The sequence below is a fragment of the Fukomys damarensis genome, unplaced genomic scaffold (genome assembly GCF_012274545.1).
Source record: "Fukomys damarensis isolate Sample0158 unplaced genomic scaffold, DMR_v1.0_HiC HiC_scaffold_11, whole genome shotgun sequence".
Taxonomy (NCBI): Eukaryota; Metazoa; Chordata; class Mammalia; order Rodentia; family Bathyergidae; genus Fukomys; species Fukomys damarensis.
The window spans coordinates 17390385-17395640 of record NW_022900923.1 but is presented as its reverse complement, the minus strand read 5'-3'; the positions used below and the strand labels follow the sequence as shown (position 1 = coordinate 17395640).

The 5256-nt window shown below is 39.7% G+C and overlaps 1 long non-coding RNA gene across 2 annotated transcripts in view; it reads left to right on the top strand.

The window, feature by feature from the left end:
* Positions 1-5056, top strand: part of LOC104870159 — a 51100-nt gene extending 46044 nt beyond the window's left edge. For both annotated transcript variants that reach the window (XR_782454.3, XR_782455.3), the window contains 2 exons: positions 4147-4244; positions 4976-5056. This is a non-coding gene — a long non-coding RNA (uncharacterized LOC104870159). The remainder of the gene's footprint in view (positions 1-4146; positions 4245-4975) is intronic.
* Positions 5057-5256: the final 200 nt, after the last annotated feature.

The following is a 5256-nucleotide window of genomic DNA, read 5'->3' as shown; positions in this document are numbered from 1 at the left end:
AAAAAAAAAAAAAAAAAAAATGTATGAAGGGAAAGGGAAAGAAAAAAAAATGCAAACAAAGATTTTTTAAATAGGGAAGGGTGGAAGGCATGAAGGGAGGCCAGGGGAATGGGGAAAAAATAAGTACCAAGATACAGCATGTAAAGGTACAAGATCCCAATGATGAATGTAACTGTATTGTATACCTAAAATGTATCAATAAAATAGAGGAAAATTACAAGGTCTATGGAATGGAAGAAAATACCACACACAGAAAAAACGCATAGCCGTGAAAGACAGCTTGTGTTGTCAGAAAACCGGGGAGTATAGTGACAGTACATTCTAAAGGTGTTAGGAGAAAAATGTAAGGTTGGATCTGGATAAATTTATCAATGTAAATATAGAGATTTTCTATGTTTATTTAAGTCCCTGGATGTGACTCTAAAAGTTTGCTTAGAAGCAGGCACAGTGACACACACCTGTAATCCCAGCACTAAGGAGGCTGAGGTAGGAAGATCACCACAAGTTCAAGGACAGCTGGGCTACGTAGTGAGTTTGAGACCAGCCTGAACTACATAGCAAGATCCACAGTGGCTCTCTACATGCTGTTGTGAGTCCATGTGGAAAGGCTGAAGATGCTCAAATCAGATGTTCACAGGCAATGGAAGTAGGGAAAGTCACCCATTCAAGCAAACTTGAGCTTTTCAAGCCCACGAGGGGTTTCACCTCATCTGTTTTTCACTTCATCTGTCTAAGCTTTCTGGATGTTGCTGCTCACAATCAGGATACATCTTGCCTTCTCAGTGTGCTGGCCCATATGGCAATCATGTCTGGAAACACCTCTACGGACACACCCAGAAATGTGCTTTCCTCATTGCCTAGGCATCTTTCCTCCCGTCAAGTTGATCAGCAAGATTAACCTCACAATTGGTTAATAAAATGTCTTGCTTATAGAAGCCACTACATTCTTGAAAAGCTCTGTGTTGGCTGTCCTCTGTAGGCTGGCAGGAAAAGTTGCCATGAAATTGGGAGTTGCTGATTTCAATAGATTAGTAGGATCCAGGAGGAGAGGCCAGGTAGCAGCATAATCATTAGAGACCAGATACTCAGAAGCAATTACCACATTGAGCTGCACAGAAGAGGTGTTAATCAAGTATTTTAACACAAGAGATTTGTGGTAGTAATTAACAATTACAAGATCCCTGGCAATCAGTTAGATGGGCAGCCTATTAAATTTTTGCTTTAGAAAATTTCTAGGTCTTTAGACAATGCCCTTTATGCCATCATTTAGAAGTACACATTCAGAAACATTTTTGCTAAGCTTGTATTAATTGTGTACAGTAAGAAAAATTTTAAAGATTTTAAAATTTATTTTTAATCTATACTATAAAAAATTTTTAAGCTGGGCATGGGAACACATACCTATACTCCCAACTACTCAGGAGACTGAGGCAAAAGGATCACAAGTTCAAGGTCAGTCTGGGCAACTTAGCAAGATGCTATCTCAAAATCAAAATAAAAAGGGTTAAGGAAGTAGCTCAGTGGGAGAGTTCCTTTGGGTTTGATTCCCAGTACCACACACAATAAATTTGAAGATGATCAGTATATACATTTATTGAAAAAAGCAGGGCACAAAATAGGAAAATAAGATGATTCATATTCTAGTAAATATATTTCCTATATAACCATAGTATGTGATATATTATTTATTAACTAGTAGGCTATAATATACAAAATAGAAGGAACTTTTCATTTCAACCAAAATGGAATGACAGACTTGATTTACACCCCTGCCTAAAACAACTAAAAAAATGACCAAAATTTATTTTGTTGTTTGTTTGTTGGTTGGTACCGGGGATCAAACTCGGGACTTTGCACTTTGTGAGGCAGGCGTGACCAAAATTTATGGAGAAACAGAAGCTAGGTAAATGTACTCAAAAGAAATAGGAACTTGCCAGGGATTTAGCTCAGTGGTACCATGCCTACTTGACAAGTGCAAGGTCCTAAGTTCGATTTCCGGTACCCCCCCAAAGGAACTCACATAGTACTAATTCTATTAAAGAAACTGCATTTGTAGTTAAAAGTTTTCTTACTAAAATAAAACTGCTCTAGAATTCTTTGAGGAGCTCTACCATTTAGGAAATATATAACACCAGTGCTATGTCAATTCTTCCAAAAATTTGAAAATAATAAAATACCAACTCATTCTATGAGACTATCATTATTCTGACACCAAAATCCAAAAATGACACTGCAATTCACAAACAAAACCATATACAAAGGGACTAATATCCCTCATTAACATAACTGAAAACATTCTTAACAAAACTCTACCCAGAATCCAACAATGTACAAAAGATGATCAAGCCCAAATGAGATTTTCTACAGGGACATAAGGTTGGCTTAATATTTGAAAATCAGTGGAGTTCCCTATATTAACAGAGCAAAACCAAAAAGAATTTTTTAAAACCCTATTACATGTTCATTTCAATGGATGCAGAAATATACATATTGGACTTTTTGGAAAAAATCTAATATATCTTTCTAATTTTAAACTCTTAGCTAACTAGTAGTAGATAGAATAGAATGTCCTCAATTTATAAAAATTAACCCTTAAAATTTATAGCTAATGTCATACTTACTCTATTTGAAGAAGTCCTAATGATTTCCCCAACAATTAAAAACAAATCAAGTTCTCACCAGTATTTGTATGTGAAAGATTTGAGCCAGTTTATTAAGGAAAAAAAAGAAAATAAATATATAAAAATAAATTGTATTTCTATATTGTAGCAATAGATAATAAAAAATGTAAAGGCCTACCATTCATAACAGTAGCATTAGACAATATAAAAATAGAAACAAATTTGACAAAGATCTGCAGACTTCTACACTGAAAACTACAAGACATTGCTAAGAAAAAAACTGAAGTAGGGCCAGGGATGTAGCTCAGTGGTGCTGTGCCTGCCTGGCAAGTGCAAGGTCCCAGGTACCAAAAAAAGCTGAAGTAGATACAAGTAGCACATACTGTAATCCCAGTACTCAGGAGTTTGAGATAGGAGGATCACATGTTTGGGGCTGGCCTGGGCCACATAGTGAGTACAAAGCCAACCAGGAACACAAAATAAGATCCTCTGTATTAGCTTTCCTGCCAGAGACACAATACGAGCACCCACAACTTAAAGGAGTAGAGGTATAATTTAGCTCATTATTTCTGGGGATTCAGTCCATGGTCCACTGGCTTCAAGGCAAGAACATCATTCTGGAAGGGCATGGAAGAGGAAAGTAGCTCACCTCATGACAGCCAGGAAGAAAGGGGTAGGGAAGGGGAAGAAGAAGGGAAGGGAGAGAGACACAGAGACAGAGAGAGAGAGAGGGAGAAGGAAGGGGAAGAGGAAAAGGAGAAAAAGGAGGAAGTGGAGGAAGAAGAGGAGTCAGCAGGTGGCAGAGAAAAGAATGCATCCTTCTGGGTCACGCCCTCAGTGGCCTGCCTCTCCTAACCAGGCCACACCTCCTAACAGCACATTTAGCCATGAATTCATCAATGGATCAACGCACTGAGAATTACAGCACCCCTAGGATCCAAGCACTTTTCAAAAGCCATACTTCTGAACACATGAGACTTTTAAGGGACATCCTAACACCCTGTCTCAAAAAAAAGTCACATGCAGAGGGTTAATAATCAGAGTGTCTTCAGACTTTTCAATAGGAATCACTGAAACTAGCAAAAAGTGAAGAGCAATGAGGAAATATTATTACTAACCTAAACTCCCATCCCCACCAAACAATTGGTTATGTGTTGGAGTAGAATTAAGACATTTTTAGAGAAGTAACATATTTTAAAAATGATCTCCCACACGCCCTTTCTCAGAAAGCTGCTGGAGAATGTATGTCACCAAAAGGAGGGAAGGCACCAGATGGCACAGACAAACTAGGCAACTGAAAAGAGTTTAATAAAGGGACTTCGTGAGGTTTGGATTATTTTGGGGGTTTAGAGAAAGCAACAAGGAGTAGTGTAGCCCTCTGAGCCTAGCAATGCCCCAGGCTTGGTAGTTACCAGAACCCAGAGAAAAAGCTGTATGAAGTTAGGACCTGATAAGAGCAGGGGCTTCAGAGCGAAGGACCATGAAGGAAGTTAACACCTCATCCTTACCTTCCTCCTTCCCTCAGATCTGCTGCTGCTCCTCATGGCTGAACCCAACTGAAGACCAAAAGGAACCATTCATATCCTGTTAGAGAAGGCACATAGGAGGATGGAGAAGGAAAAGGTGAGGCTGATGGGAAGGGGGCAGATCAAATGCATGCAGTCGAGAGGGGGACATAAGATCCAGGAGGTGTATCCCATAAAGCCTCGGGGCAAAGAGGTTTCCCAAGATGAAAATGGAGTAAAGTCCTGGAAGAGTACCGTAGACTTCATATTAGAAAAGGCACTGAGGGCCAGGGATTTAGCTCAGTGGCTCAGCCACCTGCCTTTCAAGCACAAAGTTCGATCCCCAGTGAGGAAAAAAAAAGACATTGGGGTATTATAGGATGATTATTTTAACACTTGAATAAAGAAAAGACAAAAAAAAATCCTCATGGTTAGCTGATCCATTTAACGTTCTACAGGATATTTACATATCTTTCTAAGAGTTGCAACAATAATTTGTCATATTGTATGGCAAGCTCATCAAACTAGGTATTAATGGAGGCGAAACTAAAAGTGGTCCCACAAAAAACAACAGTCTTCATACTTAGCTCAACTGAGGATGAATATGTATACAAAAAGTTATAACAAATACTGAATGTTCACTCAACAGTCTGCAATGGCTTCTATCTAGATGTTCCCCAAAGCCTCATGCACTCATACATAGTCAGAGCTTTGGGAGGTGGCTAGGCCTTGGGTGTGTGATGGTGGATTAGGGTGTGTGATACTGGGAGAAAGGGTGTGTGGTGACTGAATTGGTTTAGCATAGATCTGCATGTGGATAATGGAAGGCACTTTGGTTGTGGGTGGCAGCACCAAAAAGGATTATGGACCAAATGGGATAAAAGAGAAAGGGAGGTTTGCTGCTGCTGCTGCTGCTGCTGCCGCCGCCTCCTACCTGCTCTGCCATGGACTGTTTCTCCTCTGCTGGGCCCCTCTGCCATTCCACCCTGCCTTGGAGCCAGCCAACTATGGACTACAACCTCTACAACTGGGCCAAAATAAATACTTCCTCCTTTCATTTGCGGGTGTCAGGTATTTCATCTCAGCAATAAGAAAAAGAACAGAGATAGAGGGGGGAGGGAGAGATCACA